Here is a 21,765-nt window from a genome sequence, read left to right as displayed (position 1 = left end):
AAAAAAGCTCTCCAAGCACCCAAGAGTGAAGTATACACCTCTCAGTATAATGTTCAAGGCTATCTGGCTATCTGCAGGTTGATCATGTCTTCTCCAGATCAGTGGTTCTCAGAATGTGGCCTTCAGACTGACCACACTGGTCACTTCCATCCACTAAATCAGAATCTCCGGGGATGGAGCCCAGGAGGCTGTTTTAACAAGAGTGGATTTGATGGACTCGGAAGTTTGACACCACCATTCCAGATTAATTAATGTTTTTGGACTTTCTTTCTCAGACCCCGTGCTTCAGCCATACTGAATGATCAATTTCTAGAAAGTGGTTGTTATCTCTCATCTTGTGGGCTTTGCTTCCCCTGTGCTCCCCCCCTTCCCCCACCTCCCCTAGATGCTTTCCTCTGTCTCAGCCTTTATTCCATTGTAAGGCTTTTGTCTGTTTTTGTCTGTCTTCCCCACTGCTATGTAAACTTTGAAGGCAAAGTCAAAGTGAAGTCGCTCAGTTGTGTCTGACTCTTTGCGACCCCATGGACTGTAGCCTACCAGGGTCATCTGTCCACGGGATTTTTCCAGGCAAGAATACTGGCGTGGGTTGCCATTTCCTTCTCCAGGGGGTCTTCCCAACCCAGGAATCGAACCCGGGTCTCCTGCATTCCGGGCAGACGCTTTACCATCTGACCCACCAGGGAAGCCCCAAGGCACCACCTGAATCATCATCACATCTTTAGGGTCTTGTCAGGTGCTCAGTAACTGTTTTCTTAATGACTTGAGTTTGAGAGAGACAGAAACCTAACTGCTAAAACCAGGGAGCATTCAGCCATTGAGATTCATGAGGGAGAAACAGTGTCCTATGCTATTACTTAAGAATAAATAGAGTTGCCATTTCCTTCTCCAGGGATCTTCCCTACCCAGGGATCAAACCCGGGTCTCCCACTTTGTCGGCAGATGCTTTCACCATCTGAGCCACCAGGGAAGCCAGCAACATATAGCTACTAGCATTTTATTCCAGCCCTCCTGAATATCACTGCCCAGTGATCTCTTAAGTAAATTGATGACAGTGGGAGGGAAAGGAACTGATAAACAGTGATATTATGAAGAAAATCAGTACCAATGAATGGATATGAGATCAGTGCTTACAACTCATCTCTTCTTATATTTTAATCCAGAAGGCTAGAGTCCTAAGGCCTGAACAATAACAACGATAGCATCAGTCCAGCTTTATTGAGCATCTACTCTGTGCAAGACTTTACCTGGGTTAATATTCACAACAACCCTAGGATGTAGGTATTATTATTGAGAAAACTGAGAAACAGAGTCATTAAATATTTGCTTAAGATCTTATACACTAAAACCATTGTTACTGGTACTTACTGTTTGTGAGTTACATGGCCCCAAATTACATCCCCACCCTAGTCTTCACAGGCTGACTGTGCACATGAGACCTATAGGTGCAGGTGAACAAGTCACCCAAATGCAAGGGACAGGTCTTTTGGAAAATGGTTTGGGTGTATCATCTTTGACTAGAACACACAAGTTGTTACTATAAGATCTCACTGGAATTGTTGGGGCAATAAGTAAAAATGGGGGAGTGGGGACTTCACTGGCAGCCCTGTGGTTGAGACTTTGAGCTTACATTGCAGCGGTCAGGGGTTCGATCTCTGGTTGTGGATCTAAGTTCCCACATTCTATAGCCAAAACAAACAAACAAAAACTGGGGGACAGAATTTGCTTACCCTCCTAATATGTGCACCCATGGTCACAGGAACCTCCATTACTCTGTCATCACAGTGTGTTGTAGTTACTTGATGCAAATGGAGTTCGGTTTTCCTGTTCACGGCTGCCATTGTTGTTCAGTCACTAAGTCATGTCTGACTATTTGCGACCCCATGGTCTGCAGCATGCTGCGCTTCTTGGTCCTTCACTGTCTCCTGGAGTTTGCTCAAACTCATGTCCATTGAGTCGATGATGCCATCCAACCATCTCATCATCTGTCGCCCCCTTCTTCTGTCTTCTATCACCAACCAAGCCTATTTGGGACTATCACAAGCTCCTTAACCTCAGCTGGTCTGTCTAATCACCAAGATTTTCTCTAGTTTCTCTGTAAAGTACCACACAGGGGTCTATGAATGGAAACAAACAAGTGCAAGTTTCCTTTAGCTACTGTAGTTACTGTCATTTCTTTGGAATGATCACATCAGACACTTGTGCATCTGATTGAGAAAAAAGAACTTAAAACTGATCTTACCCTTTTAAATTTAAAGAAATATCCTTGGCCAACAATTATTTATTTAGGCTTCTGTGCCTGGCAGTACATTGTGTAAAAGAAAATGTAAAGATGTTTAAAATATTTAATTTCTTTTTTTGATAAAAGAAACTTCGACATGGTTCAAAAGTTTGAAGACAGAAAAATTCCCCTCTTACCTCATCTTCCAGTTGCTTGTTTCCCCTCCCTGAAAACAACCGGTATTATTTAAGAGGTCACAACTTCTCCCAGAAACATGTTTTAAGTGTATGAAAGTACATATGTGACTTCCTAGGTGGCTCAGATGGTAAAGAGTTTGCCTGCAATGCAGGAGACCTGGGTTCGGTCCCTGGATCGGGAAGATACCCTGGAGAAGGAAATGGCAACCCACTCCAGTATACCCTGGAGAAGGAAATGGCAACCCACTCCAGTATTCTTGCCTGGAGAATCCCATGGACAAAGGAGCCTGGTGGGGGCTACAGTCCATGGGGTCGCAAAGAGTTGGACATGACTGAGTGACTTCATTTTCACTTTTCAAGTACATATGTAAGACATTTTTTCTTTCCTTCCTTAAGTAAATGAAAGCATGTCAGAGACATTGTTTGACATATTATCTGTTTTGTTTTTTCACTTACTATATTTTGGCGATTACTCTCATATATTTATGTATGTGTAGTATATGAAAGACTTCCTCTTTCTTCTTTAATAACTGGATACTCTTCTATTGTCGATTTGATAATAGCAACACAGCACTAATGACAATAATAAATATATAGTGTTAGTGGCTCAGTCATGTCTGACTCTTTGTGACCCCATGGACTGTAAACTGCTGGGCTCCTCTGTCCGTGGAATTCTCCAGGCAGGAATACCAGAGTAGGTAGCCATTCCCTTCTCCAGGGGATCTTCCCGACCTAGGGATCAAACCCAGGTCTCCTGTACTGCAGGCAAATTCTTTACCGTCTGAGCCACCATGGAAGTCCAGAAATATATAGGAGCTAAACTCTAAGAGTTTTATTTATATTAGCATATTTAATCCTCTCAACAATAGTATGAGCTAGGTATGATTATTCTTCCCATTTTGCAGAGATGAAAAACTGAGGCACTGAGTGTTTAAATAACTTGCCCAATGTCACAGAATTCATAAATGATGACCGGGACAAGCTATCTAATTTGAGAGGCCTGGTGCAAAATGAAAATGTGAGTCCCTTATTCAGAAAGCAGGGGAAAAAGTACCATTAAAGTTACTAAAAGATAAAGTAGACCTTTCTTTCATGGTCTCTCTTGACTTGCCATGCTGCTTTTTATTTGCTGTTCAATGTCATCTAAGTAAAGAAAACTTAAAAAATTAAATTGTTATTATGAAATTTACCATCTTACATTGTGCAATGCCAGTTTTAAAGAGCATTTAACGTGGATGTTGAATCACCAAAATTTTACAATTTGTATTCTGTAGCTTGTACTTGCACATTGCATTTTGTTCTTACCAGAACAATGGGAAACTGGATAAATGAACTCAAATGTTTTGATCTCACTGCTTGATACATGCACCTTCTACCAACACTTAACTTTCAGCTTCCTGATAAGCAAGGAAGGAGCAAAAGGAAAAGAAACTCTGGGTTGCCTTGTCTGTCACTTCCTTTCATGTCATCACTTTTAGCATAAGTAATTGGCTAATATGGAGAAGTAACATAAGTAAGAAATGATATGATGCGGTTCTTTGATCTTCCATGTTTTCTTAGAAAACCACCGTTGGGACTTCCCTGGTGGTCCAGTTCCAATGCAGAGGGCGCAGGTTTGATCCCTAGTTGGGGAACTAAGATTCCACATGTGTGGCCAAAAAAAAAAAAGCTTATCAAAGAAAACCTCTCTCTGCTTTCTGGCTTCAGAGCAAGTTCTAGGTCAAATGGAAAGCATGGCCTCTCAAGGCTTATTCAGTCACCTCTCAGGGCTTATTCAGTCATACATGTAACATCTTGTATACCTTGTACTCGTTGGCCGAATGTCCCACGTATCTCAAGCTCTCCAGAATTCTGTGCTCATGGAACATCACAGATGCTAATTGTGAGTGAGGTGACAAGGAATTGTGACACCCAACTGCTCTGAGCTCCTCTGCTCATGCATTGGCTTCATTGCCACATCAGACTTCACCTACAAAACTCAAGTTCAGAAGTGAAATTGTTCAGAATTTCAAGAGGCAACAGCAAAGCATGGGGCCCTTTTGAGTGTGGGGCCCTGTGTGACTGCACAGGTCACATGCCCATGAAAATAGCCCTGGTGACGAAGCAGATGCCAGTCATAATTTATTCAACCACTGCTATAATGATGTGCATTTAAGTTTTATTCCCCTCATCTTTCTATTACAGTGTTTAAAAAACAAACAGACCAATAACCATATATATGCAGATTATCTAAAAATGTAGTAGGGAAATGTTTGTTATACTTTTTTCATTTTGTTTAATGTGCTCTGACATAATCTTAATTATTTCATTGAGAGGCAAGCCTTCTTTCTCATGAGCAATTCCACAGTAATAATAAATAGCCCCTGGGTCTTCCCTGGTAGTCTAGTCGTTAAGAACCCTCCGTGCAAGGCAGGGGACGCGGGTTTGATCCCTGGCCAGGGAACTAAGATCTCATGTGCCACAGAGCAACTAGAGAGCCCACATGCTGCAACTACTGAGCCTGCACCCCACAATTAGAGAGTCTGTAAGTGGCAATGAAAGATCCCGCGTGATGCAAATAAGATCCAATGCAGTCAAAAAATAAATAAGTAAATAAATATTTAAAAATTAAATAAACAGCCCTATGTTTCCTTTCATAGAATGGAGAAGATAAATTCTAGAGCATGAAACAGTGCCTGCCACATAGTAGGTGCTCAATAAATATTTGAGGCATGAATGAATTCCTAGGGGTGGAATTGCTAAATTAAAGGTTATTTGCATTTATAATTTTGATGGTTATTACCTAATTGCCCTCCATAGATATTGGAACAACTTATATTTTATCCAGTGATACCAAAAATGTGTTTCTCCTCTCCATTGCTAACACAATGTTTTAGCGTTATTATCATGACCTGTTTGTATCTCAGTGGAGTTTTTTTGTTTTGTTTTTTCAGCCATGCCATGTGGCTTGTGGGATCTTAGTTCCCCAACCAGGGACTGAGCCTTGGCCCTTGCAGTGAAAGCTTGGAGTCCTAACCATTGGACTGCCAGGGATTACCTCAGTGGAGTTTTTATGTCTTTTCATAAAGTTGAGCATCTTTTCATTTATTTAAGAGCCATTTTTATTTTCCTTTTAGTGAAGTTTCTGTCATATTCTTTATCCATTTTTTTTCTACAGATATTTATTTTTATTTTTTTTTAACTGAAGGATAATTGCTTTACAGAATTGTGTTGGTTTATGGCAAACATCAAAATGAATCAGCCATAGGTATACATATGGCCCCTCCTTCTTGACATTTCCTTTGTGAAATATAACATGCAGTCAGAAAAAAATATATATATATATATAAGTTTGGGAGTACAGCTAAATAAATAGTTACAGAGCAAATACTTGTGTACCCATCACCTGATCAAAAAGAACACTGCCAGCCCCGAAAAACAACCCCCTACTCCCAATCAAACAAAATCCCTTCTGCCCCTTACTTGTTCTCTTGACTTTTGTGTTCATTTTCTTCTTTTTCTTTACCTCCTATCTATGTATCCCTAAAGAATATAGTTCAGTTTTGCCTGCTTTTAAACTCTATATAAATGGAGTAATATTATATATATATATATACAGAGAGAGAGCATCTTGCTTTTTTGTGTGTTCAATGTTACCTTTGTAAAAAATTATTCATGTGGTTGAACGTAACCATAATTCATTAGTTTTCATTGTACAAATTTATTGCAATTTAGTCATTTTATGCTTGGTAGACATTTGGGATGTTTCCTTTCTCTGGGTCACTGAGGAACAACGCTGCTATGAATATTCTTGTACAGTCATCCTGACCCTTAAAATTCTGCAATTCCTAAATATGCATGTGGTAGTCGAACTGTTCCCATAGAGTGTGTATATCTTAACTTTTATTAGATTATATCAAAGTCTTTTCCAAAGTTGCTGTACCAGTTTATACTCCCACCAGCAGTGTATAAGGATTGTTAGGCTTTATTTATTCATTTGTAGGAAGTCTTTATAAACAGCATTATGGAAATTAGCCCTTTGAGTTGCCAGACCTTTTTTCCCCAAGTTTACAATCCCTTTAAAGAGGCACTGAGGCTATTTCCCCCTAGAGGGATGAAAATGTAACTGGAAAAAGTGGAGTATTCTAACTTTGCAGCATTTAAATGAAAAGCAAGAGTCTGGGCTAACCTCCTTATCACTCTTAATTTGCTATTATGTAAGTCATTAATACAAAAAATCTTACCAGAAATTTTCATGGAATGTTCTTGAAAATAAGACATCATATATAATGATATAGTTTAAAATTGAGTGGTTAGCCTGTGTCAGGCACTATTTTCAATTCATTATATGTATTAACTAAGTTAATCCTCACGAAACCCCTAGGAGGTAGGTACTGTTTTTTGCCTCATTTTACAGAATTATCAAATAGATATTGAATTGCAGATGTTTTCTAGGATTGACTTGAACAACATTAATAAATTCAAAGATTCTTTCTTAATTGATAAAAAGATGTTTTCTTTTTTAATTTGTTTTTCCTCTTGGTAATGAACGATACCGTTTTCCACATCTTTTTCAACCCGCAATATACCTCAGAGCTTTCTCTTTCTTTTTTTTTTGAAGACAGACAAAGTGTATACATATATCTTTCCTGCAACCCTCGTTCACCACCCCTATTCTTAGCTGTCAGACATCTTCAGGCAGGACTGGGAACTACAGGGTGCTTGGAGTAAGTGGGGAAGGGTAAGAGAGACACAGAGGTGGGGAAGAGGGAAGCAGGGTCACATCCCTGTGTGGGTGTGTGGAGGGGATGATTTCTTTCAAACTGGGTTTCTTAACCTGAAGTCCATAGATTAGGAAAGCCATGAACTTGGATAAGGAAAAGTAATGTACCTTTATTTTTGCTAAAGTCTAACAGAAAATTAGTATTTCCCTCAACTATAAATGGAGATAGCAAACCAAGTAGTGTTATCAGTACCTGTAATCTTGTCACCGGTAGAAATCACAGGTATTTTCTTATGACAGTTTTTGAGGATATCTTGAAATATTATTTTTACTCATTTACTACCTCAGAATTATGGTGGTCTTTAGGCTCGCCACTAGATCTTGGTATTTAATAGATTTAATATAAAGCACATATACTACTACTACGTTATATTTTAAAAATATTCTGAAAATTGTATTTTAATGTAATTTGTTCCTTTAATTTCTGTGTATATTTGTTATACATTTAAAAACATTCTGAGAAGGGTACATGGTATGAAAAAATTAAGAACTCTGCTTTTTTAGTATTCTTTTGGCTTTCACTCTTGGTTTTTTAATTAAAAATTTTTTTTTAAATTGAAGTATAGTTGATTTACAATGTTGTTAGTTTCAGGTGTATAGCAAGCTCTTATTCTTATTACACGAGGCTAAAGAGGGTCCCTGAAATGAGTTGTACCATCTGTGAGATTCTCATAGTTTTATTGTTTTATTTTTCCAGAGACCCTTCCTCCCTTAACTTTCATACCTCTTCACTATTTGTTTTTCTTATCTCACCAACTCTCTTTTTGTGTCTGTTCACACTCCTTACTTTACTGTGGATGTCTTTTTCTGTTTCTGTGGGGTGTTCATCCTTTAGCATGTCACTGATTGCCATATTTATGTGAAGAACTCTATCATCTCAGATTATCCACCTCCTCCTGAATTCCGTAACTCCAGTTGTCCCTGAACACTTCTAATTGATTTTACCCCTGGAAATGAACATAATAAAAACTAAAATTCCTCACCAAATCTACGTGCTGTCCCTCTTTGTCCGGACCACCATTTTAACTGTCCCCCTGGTTTTGCCACCTTATAGTTATTTTAAAATTTAAGCCACGTAATTTCAAAAAAAAAAAAAAAGGAAAAAATCGAAATCTTTAAAATCAAAAGATACAAAACGATATATAGTGAAATGTAAGTCTTCCTCACACCTGATCCCCTCAGCTCCCCTCCCAGAAGGAAACCACATTACCAGCTCTTAAAGTGATTTTTGATTCTTTATTTTGGCTATATCTCAAGTCCTTCCTTGTCTGTGAGATGTGTGTCCTTTCCTCTCCAGGCCCTTGTGACCTTATATCTGGTTGACTTTCTATATAAATATTTGTATGTGTGTATTTTATATACATATATAAAATCTCCCTCTGTGGCCTTCCGGCCTCGAGTTCTCTTCACATCGCTTCCTGGATGAAGAACCTCCAAGGGTGAGGGGCCGGGGTTGGGGGTGATGGGGAAGAGGATCTAAAGGGGACTTAGGTAGGGGATTCGGAGTGACAGACTTGCGGGAAGCTCTGCCAGGATTCCTATTTCTATTCCTGCCACCTGAGGCCCATTTCCAGTCCTCTCATCCAAATGTCTCTCATTTCCAAGCTCCGAGACAGAGACAGCGAGATACACAGAGACAGAGACGCCAAGGCACCAGCATCCCTCTCCCCTCCTGTCCCGCCCCACCGTTCTGACGGACATTCGCCGCCAGCCAATAGAGATCCCTATGTTCCCCGGAAGGGCCAATGAGAGATAGAGGAGGGCGGAAGATTCCCCGCCCCCACTTCTAGGCTTGGTTGAGCTGTGCAGGTAGGTCCGGGGGCCGGGGGAGCCGCCGTTGGCACTGGTGCCCCGTGGGGTGGGGGCACGAGTCGGTAGGGGTGATGGTGGGGAAGGGGAGGCGGCCCCAACGGCGGGAGCCCGAGGGGGCGGCCCGGCCGGGAGGCGGGGGGCCGACGGGCCCGGGCAGCGGGCGCCGCCGAGGGCCCTGGAAGCGACTGGGCTGGGGGAGCGGGGACGCGTGTGTGGGGCATAAGGACCCCCGCCCCGCGCCCACCCGCAGGCCTGGGCCTCGGGCTGCGGGCAGAGGAGTCGGGGGCCTGGTACTCGGGGGGCGGGCTGGGCTGGGCCCGGGGCCGGGGGCGCCGAGCACAGCCCGGGGCGCCAGGCCGAGCCGAGGTGGGACGGACCGACGCGGAGAGGAAGGGAAGCTGCATCCCGCGGGCCGCCCCCTTCCAGAAGCGAGCGGAGCAACGGCCGCCGGCGCCCTGCCCTGAGCCCCCTCTCCCTCTCGCCCCCTCCCTCACAATGGGCTTGGGGCAGAAGGAGTCGCCTCGCTGCGGGAAGGGGGGTCGGTTTGGGACTGGGGTCCAGGGTGGGGGGAGGGGTGGGAACTCGGGCTCTCCCCTTTCTCTTCGCCCCTTAGCTCTTGCGTTGGGGATTATGGAGGGGCTCTTAAACCCTCCCCGGACTTGGGTCAGAAGTCAAACTCCCCCCAACCCTCCCCCCACCAAAAAAAAAAAAAAAAATCCTACGAGCGTAAGGAAAGTGATGCCAAGTCTTCGACGCCGAAGTGACAAACGCGTAGCGAGAACAAATCCACTCCAGAGGTTTTTATTTTTAATTTTTCTTAAAAATGAGGGTACTGTAGGCTTTGAATTTTTTAAAATTTATTTTATAGAGGTGGGTGCTGTTATTTTTGTCCCTAATCGGGCAAGCCTCCATTTTAAGCGAAGCAGTAACTGGTTAAGCTGGAATTTTCATTCAGGCCTAGGACGAGAGCACGAATCCTACAAGAGGTCATTTAATCCATCCTCCTACCTCCACACAAACTTGGCTCAAAATTAAGTTGTTTGGCCTGTTATTAAAGATTTCTAGGAAAGAAGGGTCTTATTTGTAGCACTTCAGTCAAGAATGGCTATTATTTTTCCACATAGAATGGGCTCTGCAAGCCCATTTCTTTAAACTCAAGAAAATTTAGGACTGTCAAAATGATCAGAGTGGGTTTAATTTATTAAAACTAAATGTGGTAAGGGCATTTTTTAATGATCAGATAAAAAATCACTTTTTAATAGTGTTTATGAAAGTAACCCTTGGACAGTCGTTTTTCTGAGAAATAATTCTAATAAGCACTGTTATATTATCTGAAATATGTTTTACATATTTAATCCAATTTTATGGAAAAATATATTTCTTCATACCTATGGAGAAACATACACCACACACATTTGTCCTTTTCCAAAAGGAACAGTTATTTTCTACATCTTTTTAAGATGGTGAGGCAAATAGTACTTTGAATCTCTGTCCAGATAGTTTAAACTTATTTAAACTATATGCTTATTTTTGGGTTATTTTTAGTCTAAATGAAAGTCCTCTCTTTTTCAGATACCTTCTTGAAACAAAAAATTTTCCTACCTGCTCATACGTGGTGTCTGGGGAATTAGTAAGACTCCGTTCTTGCTCGTTTCTGAGTATTATTGACTGAACTACTCCTGACACTATGAATGCTACTTGGATGCCTCTTAAGGTAAGATGTGTTTTTTTTTTTTTTTTTTAATTATGAAAGTCTTGTTTTATTATTATTTATTTTTAGAATTGATGTTTTTTTTTAGTTTTTGAATTTGCAGTTCTTCAACCGTCTTACCTGACATTCCTTTCCCTTGTGTTTGCCTCCTAGAACTGATTGGTTACTCCTTTGTATTGCTCCTGTCCTTAATTATTGGTGTTAAAATATTAATGAAGTTCTCAAATTAACTTCCATGATAATGATGTGATTATTTTTTAGCTTTAAATTATGACAAGCCCGCACAGTTGTAAAATTCTGTTCCAGTCTCAGTAGGATGGACTGGCAGTTCAGACAGCCGGGTCCACTTTCAAACAGGTCCTTTAGTATTATCATAGGTGCTAGGGTGTGTCCCACTCTTGCAAATCTGAGCTGATTCATGTGTTACAGAAGATGTGTCACTAGCCATTTATTTACTCTGAAACTTGATTTAGTATGTTTAGAACATTCTAAGACCTGTTTGTTTATATGTATAGCTTTGTGGGAGAGTTTTCCTGCTATTCCCTAGTCCTTTGCATGCAAATTTGTACTATTTTTCTCAACAGGTAGCACTTTGTGCCATGTTTCACCTCACAAGATAAATCTCTTTGGGGGCAGTGTGAGAACATGAGCTTTATATGAAAAAGCTCTCAGTGATGTGGTAGTTCTCCTTTCTCTTGACTACTTCCAGTTTCTTGGAAAATGGCCAGAAAACTCTCTCCATTAAGAAAGACCAAACAGAGGATAAAGCTTAAGATACATGCAGGGAGGAAAATGGGAGGAAGGATGGGGAAAGATAAGGAGTAACGGAAGCCCCCCCACTAGCTTCACTGGATGATACAGGTTGCTTCCTTCACAGCTAAATGCTAATGTAGTTAGATTATTGTCTGTTAATCTGCCCTGTGGAATTCCAAATTAATGCAGTGACTACGTCAGATATTAATGCAGTCTGTGTAAACTAAATACTTGGATTGCAAGAAATCTTTAGGTAAATGTGGACTGAGTTCTCATCTTCATTTATGTTTCAGCTGCTATTGTTGGCTGAAGAGTGCTTATATTAGTGTAAAGGAAGTCAGAGGGACTCAGTTTTTCCAGCCATTCTCCCTGTAGAGTTGGTGGCATTGTGTGGGGAATCCAACCAGAAGTCCTGAACCTGCAGGAACTGGAGGACCTTGTACAAGAATATCCCTCTTTGGTTTTGGGTGTTTAGTGCCAGGACCCGGTGGCCTCTGTTATCTTTAGGAAGCAGACAAGGGGATATCAACAGGTACTAGTTCCCTGGGCTTTACTAGTAGCTCAGTGGTAAAGAATCCGCCTGCCAATGCAGGAGACTCTGGTTCCATCTCTGAGTAAAGAAGATCCCCTGGAGAAGGAAATGGCAACCCACTCCAGTATAAGAATACTGGGAAATACCATAAACAGAGGAGCCTGGCGGACTGTGTATAGTCCCTGAAGTCGCAAAGAGTTGGACACAACTTAGCGACTCAAGAACAACTAGAAACCTGAGGAATTGGGGATCAATATATTAGATTTTTATTTCATAGTCATTTTGGTTCTAAAAATGGATTAGATATGCAGAGGCCTGCTTTTTTACATATGACATTTTACCTCTAAGTCTTGGAACCTGGGTAAGTTCTACAGTAATCCTTGAAGTTGCACCAAAGGTCTCTGGCATGATACGAATAGAGAGTGAAGTCAGTACTCCAGACTGAGTTACCACCTGTTAACTACTTAAGAATGTAGTTATGTGACTGCCTTAATTTAATCCTTTGATCAGTTGAAGACCTCTTCTGAGTCTGAACACATTTTTTATTTGTTAACATTTCCCTTCTCCTTTTATGACTTAAAAAAACCCTTAAAAACTGTAGTGTTTGAGCTGGGCAGGGGGAAAAAGGCACTTTCTTGGGGGGGGAGAACAGGATATCATTGAATTTGCAGGACGGAAAATAAAAAAGGGAGAGAGAACTTTATTCTTTTTTTCCATTGGGAATACCTTTAAAATGTTTCTGAGATGTGTTTTCAGATTGCAGTTACTTATTTTTAAGCAAAAAGTGGGTTAATTAAAATGTGTATATACTTTGGAGCCAAAATATTAATTTTCTATAGTTCTTACACTTTGTTTCTGATTATTTTATTTCAAAATGATCTCTAGTTCTATAGGCATTACTCAAACGTTAGACCCCAGTGTGTATTTATTTATGTTCCCAGGCTGGTAGAAAATAGTGCTAATATTTACCCTTTTTAAGAACCAAAGCACCAAAGGAAACATAAATAATATAAAGGAAATATAACTCCCCAAAAAACTCATCAATTGAAGGCACTCTTGTTAATTAGTTCCCATGGAAATTATTTATCCCGTTCTCTGTTAGGGGTCTGCAGCTTTTTCAGTGCTAGTCATGACTAAGCAGTATCAGTGATATTTGATGTTTTCAGGTCCAGTTGTCAGGGTTAGGGCATGGGTGAAATGGAAGAGCAGGGAGGAGGAGGATTGGGCAAGTCTGAGAAAAGTGAAGATGAGATGGAGCGAAGAGACACAAGGCCTTTGGTGTGTCATGGGTCCACCATCAGTCATTTCAGGTGCCTCTCAGGGACTGCTGGTAGCCTTGTGTGCTGGTGCTTTGTGTACTGGACTGAACTATAATGAATGCAAGTAAAAAGTATTCTTGACAGACAAAAGCATGAAATTAAAATGGTTCAAAAGGCTATGTAAAGATCTACAAGTTATACAGTTGATAAAAGCAAGATGCAGAGCAGTGTGTATGATATGTTTTGTGTGGTTTCTTTTGAAAAAGGAGAAAAGAAAATTTATATTGGCTTGTTGTATATGCATAAAAAATCACTTTAGAAGAGTAAACAAAAGAAAATGGTGACGTTGGTTACCTGTTATGTCTAGGAACTGGGCAGGTAGAGGACAAAGTGGGAAGGAGACTTCTCACTGTATTATATTTTTTCACACTTTCTGATGTTTGTATCAAAATTTAAAAATTAAATACAAATTTAAAAAAACAACTTAAAAAGCAGTATCTCAGTCCTTACATCTTTTCTTCTCCTGTGTCTGGAAGTTAGAGAAAAGTCAAGGGATCACAGATGAGAGAGCAGACAGCCCTTGAACAATTGAAGGGATGTATAGACAAGGGATACTGTAATCTAGGGCCCATTTTCTCCTGGCATCCTGAAGGATTTTGAATTTATAGATTTAGATTTCTAGTATTGAATTGCAAGGTCAGACATTAAAAATTTTCACTTGCACTTAAAGTGTTAATAAAAAAGGATTTTCATTGTTTATTTCCTCAAGTTGGCAGTTAGATTCACTGTCACATTCTTGGTTGTGAGATGTGGGGCAATTTTAAGGAATTTTAAGAAAGCCTCTTGGAGATTCAGGGTTCTCCTTTGTACTGGAAGCAAAAATGAACATGTACTTCAGACGATTGTTGTGTATATTATATCTGTGAAGTACATAGTGTTTGGCTTAGTGACTGCTGCTGCTATTAAAATAATTACTATAGATTATAGTTCCTTATAGCTCGTGGTCATACTGGGGGCTCTGTCTGCTGTTGGGCAAGTTTTTTTATCCTTTTAGAAACCTGGTGTCTTCATCTGTGAAAAGGGTATAATTATAGTATCTAGATCCTCGGGTGGATTTTGTAATGATTAAATGAGTTTGTTGATGCAAAGTGCTTAGAATAGCACTTGCTGCTGCTGCTGCTAAGTCACTTCAGTCGTGTCCAACTCTGTGTGACCCCATAGACGGCAGCCCACCAGGCTCCCCCGTCCCTGGGATTCTCCAGGCAAGAACACTGGAGTGGGTTGCCATTTCCTTCTCCAATGTGTGAAAGTGAAAAGTGAGAGTGAAGTTGCTCAGTCATGTCTGACTCGTAGCGACCCCATGGACTGCAGCCTACCAGGCTCCTCCATCCATGGGATTTTCCAGGCAAGAGTACTGGAGTGGCTTGCCATTGCCACTTGGTATGTGCTTAATAAACATGAGCTACTAATTTTCTTCATGACATCTGTTTGCTAGGGCTGTCATAACAAAGTGGCACAAAGTAAGTGGTTTAAACAACAGACATGTATTGTCTCTCAGTTCTGCAGGCTAGAAGTCTGAGGGCAGGGGCATTCTCCATCTGAGGGCCCTTGGGCAGGATGTCTTCCAGGCCTTTACTCTAGCATCTGGTACATCTTTGGCTTTTAGTCACATAACTCCAGTCTTTGCACAAAGTTCTCTCTGTGTGTGTATCTCTTTTGTTCAAATATTCTCCTTTTTAAAAGGACAGCAGTCATATTGGATTAGGGTGCATTCTGATCACTTCATTTTAACTTGGTTATCTCTGTAAAGACTGTTTCTCCAACTCTGGTCACATTCTGAGGTGTGCAGGGTTAGGAGTCCAAACTATCTTCTTGAGGGTTGGGGAACACCGTTCAACTCATAACAGCATCCTTTAGCCTTGACAGCCCCATAGATAATGTTATTCATCAAGGGTAGCAGACCTCCAACACTTATACATAGGAAATGAAAATTTGGGTGCAAATTGGTCACATGATTTAAAGAAGTAATTATTTCTTCAGGTGTCTCATATATTTGTCCTTTTAAATTTATTTATTTTTATTGAAGTATAGTTGATTTACAAGGTTGTGTTAGTTTCTGGTGTACAGCAAAGTGATGCATAACTGAATCACTTTCAGATTTTTTTCCATTAATATTTATTGCAGAGTATTGGATATATAGTTCCCTGTGCAATAGAGTAGGACCTTGTTTATCTTATTTGTCTTTAATGTCTAGATTTTTGTTGTTGAGACTTCAGATTTATATAAAATTGACACTTTAAAAGGTGGTAATATTCTTTTTGTTTGCTGTCGGTGAAATTCTGATTTGAAAAATTAAGGTCAAGATCACAGTCTGCTCTCTATGTCTCGTCCTTTGTGGAAATTGATGAAACCTTGGGATTTCCTTACTTCGTAAGAATTAGCCCCAGACACCTGTCTCAAATTAACACCTCCTTGTCTGTGTGAATAGAGAGATGTTTTATCTTCAATCAGATGCCATATTTGAAGAAGCAGGCATGGTTATCCTCCAACATTTGACTTCTTTTAGGGGTGGACAGTATAGGTCATTCCAGAGAGAGCAGGACCTTGAGGAAGTTCCTCCTGTGCCCAGCTGATATGGCCCGCCCTCTGCTTCCATTCCCCTCCTGTTTGTCTTGAGGGTAAAGTTCAACCTTTCTGATGCAGCGTATAGACACATGATGGTCTGGCTACTGTTTTGTTTCAAAATCTTTCTCTGCAGGCCAGTTACACTCTTTTGTTGGATGGTTTCCTCTCATGAAACTCATATTAATACTGTGAAGTTTTAAAAAATTTTCTAATAGATATTACATGCTTTTCTGCCTCCTTAAGAAAGTGCCCTGTACACAATTTTATTTTAAATAATAATTCAGAATTGCAGAAGATTCTCCTTGTATACATCCTAACTGTACTGTGCTGAGATGTAATGTGTCTTTGCAGGTTGTAAGGTAAACTGTATTCATGGAGTAGTGTGTGCGTGTATTTCATGGACTTGGGCCAGTCTTCACACTCTTTTGTCTGATTAATCTACATTCTTGATCGCCTACCTTAGTATCCGGCTGTTACTGGCCTTGCTCCAGCCTCCAGCAGCTCTCCCCTCTATTTTAATGCCTTCTTTCTCTGGGAGGTTAGGATATCAGCAAACTAAACTTGTATCAGTTATTTGCCAGGGAAGGTGAACAGACCTTTGATGATGGCTAGAGTGAGCCATCTTGCTCCAGTATTTATCCAGCCAAGTATTCTATGGATAAAATATGTGAAAAATGACGGCTTTCTGACCATCTAATGCTAATAGTGTGATTTTACTTGTGTGCATTTTATGGAGAGGAAGAGGCCATTACTTTCCTCAGCTTTTTACAGTGGTCCGGGACTGCTTTTGATAAATACATGCTATGAAATTGCTCTGTTAATTGTCATTGGAGGCTAGTTCCCAAATTCCTTCTATCTACCTGTCCTGAAAGGAAGTGTTGGGTAATTGTTTGGACTCAGGGAGGAAGGGCTGTTTGACTAGGCCAGAGAGAGTGCTGACCATACTGAAGCAGATCTGGGGAGAGAAATCAAGTCGTGAGCAGGAGAGCAGCTCTGGGCATTGAGGACAAAGTGGGTAGCCATAGTAAGTTCTGGAAGCTCAGACAATATACTTATATACTTGACTTGAAGAAATAGAAATATACTATCTTTTTAAACAATTATATTTTGGTTCTGAACAATCTAGTGATTTTAGTTTTTGTTAGATTTTTTTCTTGCTTAGAAATCATCTTGTGACCTGTTTGCCACCTAGATCATAGTTTAATGAGATGGCTGGTTAAGAGGGAAAACAGGAGTAAAAGAATCAAAGAATATAATGCTACAATTCTAAAAGCATCTTACTGTGAAGGGTTCTTCAGAAGTTAAGCAGCTCCCTTGCTTACAGAGAAAACCCTTCTCCACAGAGCCTGTGGGGAAGAGACTCTTCTTGGGCCCACCCTATCCCTGTCTTTGTTTCTTCTCATACTAGGCCACCTCTCTGGTCTCTTGAGCTATTTTCTTCCTCCTCATTGAGACCTCTGTCTGTCATTTGTCCCTTTTCCCAACCTATTTTTACCCTCCCATTCCCTGTTGGCTCTTGTCCATCAGCTTCTAAACACACTCAAGTCTCTCACTTTTTACAAACACAAAACTCTTAAACTGCAACCGCTGCTCCCTTTGCCAGTGAAGTATTTGTCTAGCTTCTTCCTGTGTGTTCCACTGTACCTGCCTTATGGAGGCATCCCTTTCTGTCCTTATTTTCTGAGGCCTTCTTGTGGTTTTTGATGCCGTGAACCATTCTCCCTGGCTCTGGTGGTGGTAGTCCCTCCTGCTTGTTCTTGTCATTTCTGGAAGGCATTGTAGAGCCGTGATACAGAACATGGTCTCTGGAGTGAGTCCTTTAGATTCAGATTTCAGCTCTGCACATACTTTGTGCCTTTGTCCGTGCCTCAGCTACCTCATCTGAAAAATGGGAAAATAATAAAAATGGTGGCACTTAACCTTCCCGGACTGTCATGAAGAGGAAATAAATTAATACATGAAAAGCATGTAGGTGAGTGCCTGACACACAGTGAAGTACAAATGGTCTGAGTGCTGGCTCTGTCACCGCTGTTGCCTCTGGCTGTTCTTTCTCAGTTTTTGTGCAGACATTTGTCTCTTTCAGTCAGTGTTTGCCTTGTCTTGGCCTTCTCTCCTCTTAGCCTTTGTAGCTCCTGAGGGAAACTTAGGTAAGTTTGTGTCTCACACTGTATGAGTCTCACATCCATATACCTATGATTTGCAAGTAGATTTTCCCCAGAGCTAAATGGTCTCCTTATAGGACCATATGTCTCCTTCCCATCGCTTCCTTGGCTTTCGAGTGCAAACCAAGCACCCAGGCCCTTGTCCCAGGTCGTCTCCTCTACTCCTTCCTGAGCTCTGCACTCAATAGCACTGAACTGGACACCTTGTTCTTTTGCCTCTAAATCTTCACACAAATGGCTGCCACTGTTTAAAATGACCACCCTTTAAAGTGCTGCCCTGTTCCAGAAACATATTCTTCCTAATTCTTTAATAGCAGGGAGGTGTAGTAACAGCAGTAACTGACATAGACGGTACCCAGGCTTTGCATTCTCCAGACAGCTAGTTTCCCAGTTTTCTGAGAATAGGGGCTGTGTCCTGTCTGTCATCATCACTGCTGGTAAAGTGATGGCACTTAGTAAATGTGCGTTGAATGAATGAATCGTCTGAGCACTGCACTGCCCAACCTGTGAATTGCATCTTGCAGGTAGTGGAGAAGTTGAGTTAGCTACATCATCCATTCGCGAATCCTGGCCTTACCCTTTGGAACTGTAGGACCCAATCTGTTTAGTGTGAGCAGCTTTGTAGCTTTGGAATAAGGATTACAAACAGGGTTGTTTGTTTTTTTTTTTTAATCTTTCATTAAATGATGAAGGGGATGTACATGTTTTTGTTTTCTTATTTTTGCTTTTAAAAAAGAGAAGATAACCAGTGTGCTGACAGCCCAGTGTCATCTTGCAACTAGAATGTTTTACATTATTAGACTAAAGTTATAGGGATTTCTTTGGCAGTCCAGGCATTAGGACTTGATGCTTTCAGTGCTATGGCCCCAGGTTCAATCCCTGGTCAGGGAATGAAGATCCCTTAAGTGCCCATGCAGTGCGGCCATTAAAAAGAAAATAAAGTATAGAGAAATGACTTTTAGGCTTGTAATGTTCCATCCAGTAAGTAACTTGGCAGTGACCTGATTATAATTTAAACATTTTTGGTGACATTAATTATTAAATATAAGTGATCAGGTGTTCCCTTTCTCTTAACATCACATCTCTGTTAAGTATGGGTTTAGACACATAATGTTTTATCTTTTATTACCGTGTATAAATTGTGTTTGTAGCAACAACCTAGGAAATGGCAAGCTTTTAATGGACAGAGGAACCTGATGGGCTCCAGTCCATGTGGTTGAAGAAGAATTGGACATGACTTAGCAACTGAGTGCATACACACAGGTATTTAAATCTAGGTCCAGATCATGGTATGCTGCAATCCATGGGGTCGCAGAGTTGAGCATGACTGGGCGACTGAATAACAATAACTGGATCATGGTAGTAATTTTTTGGCCAGGAGAGGGAGCTGAAGTCACTGATATGTGGCTCCATCTAAGCTGGTTTTCAGTTTCATTAAGGCCCAAAGAAAGTAAAATAGCCTTTCTGACAAAGATCATGATTAGAGTTCACAGTGAAGAAATACAAATGACCAAGAAGCATATAAGAAACATTTTTATTCTGATGCATAATCAAGGGAATTCAGTTTAAAATAATATACTACTTTTTTTTAACCTATCAATTAGTAAGGTGGTGGTCTCTAAAACTGCTAATGGAAGTGCATTGGGCCCAAGTTTTCTGGGATATATTTTGCCAATACATATCAAAAGACCTTAAACTGTCCTTTAATTCAGTAATTCTACTTCTAGGAATTTATCTTAAGAGGGAAAAAATAGAAAAATTTGTGAACAAAAATATACATTGTAGCATTATTTATAGAAGTAAGAATTGGGGATAAACTTGAATGAGCAGTGAGATTAATGGGTCAATTATGGCATATTTAAGGGTGGGTTATTATACCGTCATTACACAATATTTTTAAAGAACTTTCGGTATCTTAGAATGTTATGTGTGTTGTGTATGTGCTCAGTTGCTCAGTTGTCTCCGACTCTTTGGCAACCCCCATGGACTGTAGCCTGCCAAACTCCTCTGTCCATGGGATTTTCCAGGCAAGAACGTTGAGTGTATGATAAATGAAAAATTCAGGATATAGAGATATATAAGGAGGATTCTAAATATATAAAAGATAAAGACTGTATATGTATATATTACACACATGGAACCATGCAGAGTTAGGGGTGCTGACCTCCATGCAATAGAAAACACACATATAATTTTAGAGGAGCTCCTTTGTATCTGCAGCTCTACTTCCAGGGATTCAGTTGAGCATTATGTAGTATTGATTGGGGAAAATCTGAGTGTAAGTGGACCAGTTCAAACCTGTGTTGTTCAAGGGTCAGCTGTACACACATAGGTAAAAGAATAGAAGAACTATACCAGCAAGCCTTACTGAGTCTCTTAGGGGCTGTCAGCCAATCGTCATGTCTTAGTTGGCACCAGGGGATGTTTTGAGGTGAGGCAGTTATCTCAGAAGATGTTAACCTCATTGGGTGATGGGTATATGGAGTTTGTTCAGTTCAGTCGCTCAGTCGTGTCTGACTCTTTGCGACCCCATGAATCACAGCACTCCAGGCCTCCCTGTCCATCACCAACTCCCGGAGTTCACTCAAACTCACCTCCATCGAGTCGGTGATGCCATCCAGCCATCTCATTCTCTGTCGTCCCCTTCTCCTCCTGCCCCCAATCCCTCCTAGCATCAGAGTCCTTTCCAGTGAGTCAACTCTTTGCATGAAGTGGCCAAAGTATTGGAGCTTCAGCTTTAGCATCAGTCCTTCTAATGAACACCCAGGACTGATTTGTGTACATTTGAAACATCATAATGAAATGTTTAAAAAGAAAATGTTAACTTCAGAAATTTAAGGCCTCAGATGTTATTTCTATCTGGTAGGACCTCAGAAGGGACTTATATGCTTCTTGAATATTCTTATCTCTAAATACCACTTAGTGATAAAGCATTCCATAACTTTCTTTTCATCTTTTGTGGGGAAAAAAAGAGATCTATCTTTTCAAGTTTAAAAGCCTAATATATGGTACCAAGATTTGGAGAATAAATTAGTATTTAATATTGGTACACTTTCTGATTTTGATCATAGTGCCCCTTGGCTTTCATTTCATGTTTTTCAGCTGAAGATGATTGATTTTAAAATGTACTCTGCAGTGAAATCTCCTTCAGTCTCTTAGTTATTCCATTTACGTACACTTCTCTGGATCTTTGTCAGCATTGCTTTGTTTTTCTAGATTTATGGTAACCAATCAGAATTGCATTTCAGATATAGCTTAATTATGATTTATTAGGATAGGAAAATATGTTCTATTCACAGTCTTTTCCTTGTTGCCAATAGAATTTGCAGTCCCTACCCTCTTTGCATGCAAAAATCCCATTGTCTTTAGGCAACATTCTGTAATTATTCAAAGATTTCTTTTTGCATCCTTTAGGTACAGGTTAGATTTTTTCTTCTGTAATGCTTTACTTTTCACTTTTTCATGCTGCACTGTTAATACCTGCCATTTTCCTGCCTGTAGTATTTTAGCCACTTGTATCTCAGAGGGCTGTTTGAGGTAATTCAGAGTAAGAATCATCCTTTCAGTTAGTTCCGGCCTGGAGCTTAGAAAGCTTGTCATTATGTTAGCTGAAATGTGTCCCTCTGCAGTTTCCACTCTGGCCCTAATTTTGTCTACACAGGAACTGCCTGGAGCACCTCTAGTTTCTCTTCTGCTGGAAAGCCCTGCAGATAGATATTTAGACAGCTTTCATG

General features: G+C 40.5%; 1 protein-coding gene across 2 annotated transcripts in view; it reads left to right on the top strand.

Annotated features, from left to right (window-relative positions):
- The first annotated feature begins 8,966 nt into the window (after positions 1–8,966).
- Positions 8,967–21,765, top strand: part of KANSL1 (KAT8 regulatory NSL complex subunit 1) — a 179,811-nt gene continuing 167,012 nt past the window's right edge. The window contains exons 1-2 of one of the 2 annotated variants that reach the window (XM_055408116.2): positions 8,967–8,986; positions 10,562–10,703. The gene's annotated coding sequence lies outside the window, so the exon portion shown is untranslated. Of the gene's footprint in view, positions 8,987–9,651; positions 9,787–10,561; positions 10,704–21,765 lie in introns of those variants that run through there. The other variant, XM_055408114.2, reaches the window with a different exon arrangement.

Source organism: Moschus berezovskii, chromosome 20 (genome assembly GCF_049115385.1).
Source record: "Moschus berezovskii isolate FMDL1 chromosome 20, NW_MosBer_1.0, whole genome shotgun sequence".
Taxonomy (NCBI): Eukaryota; Metazoa; Chordata; class Mammalia; order Artiodactyla; family Moschidae; genus Moschus; species Moschus berezovskii.
Note: the sequence above shows the minus strand (reverse complement) of the source record. Positions and strands in the feature narration are given on the sequence as shown.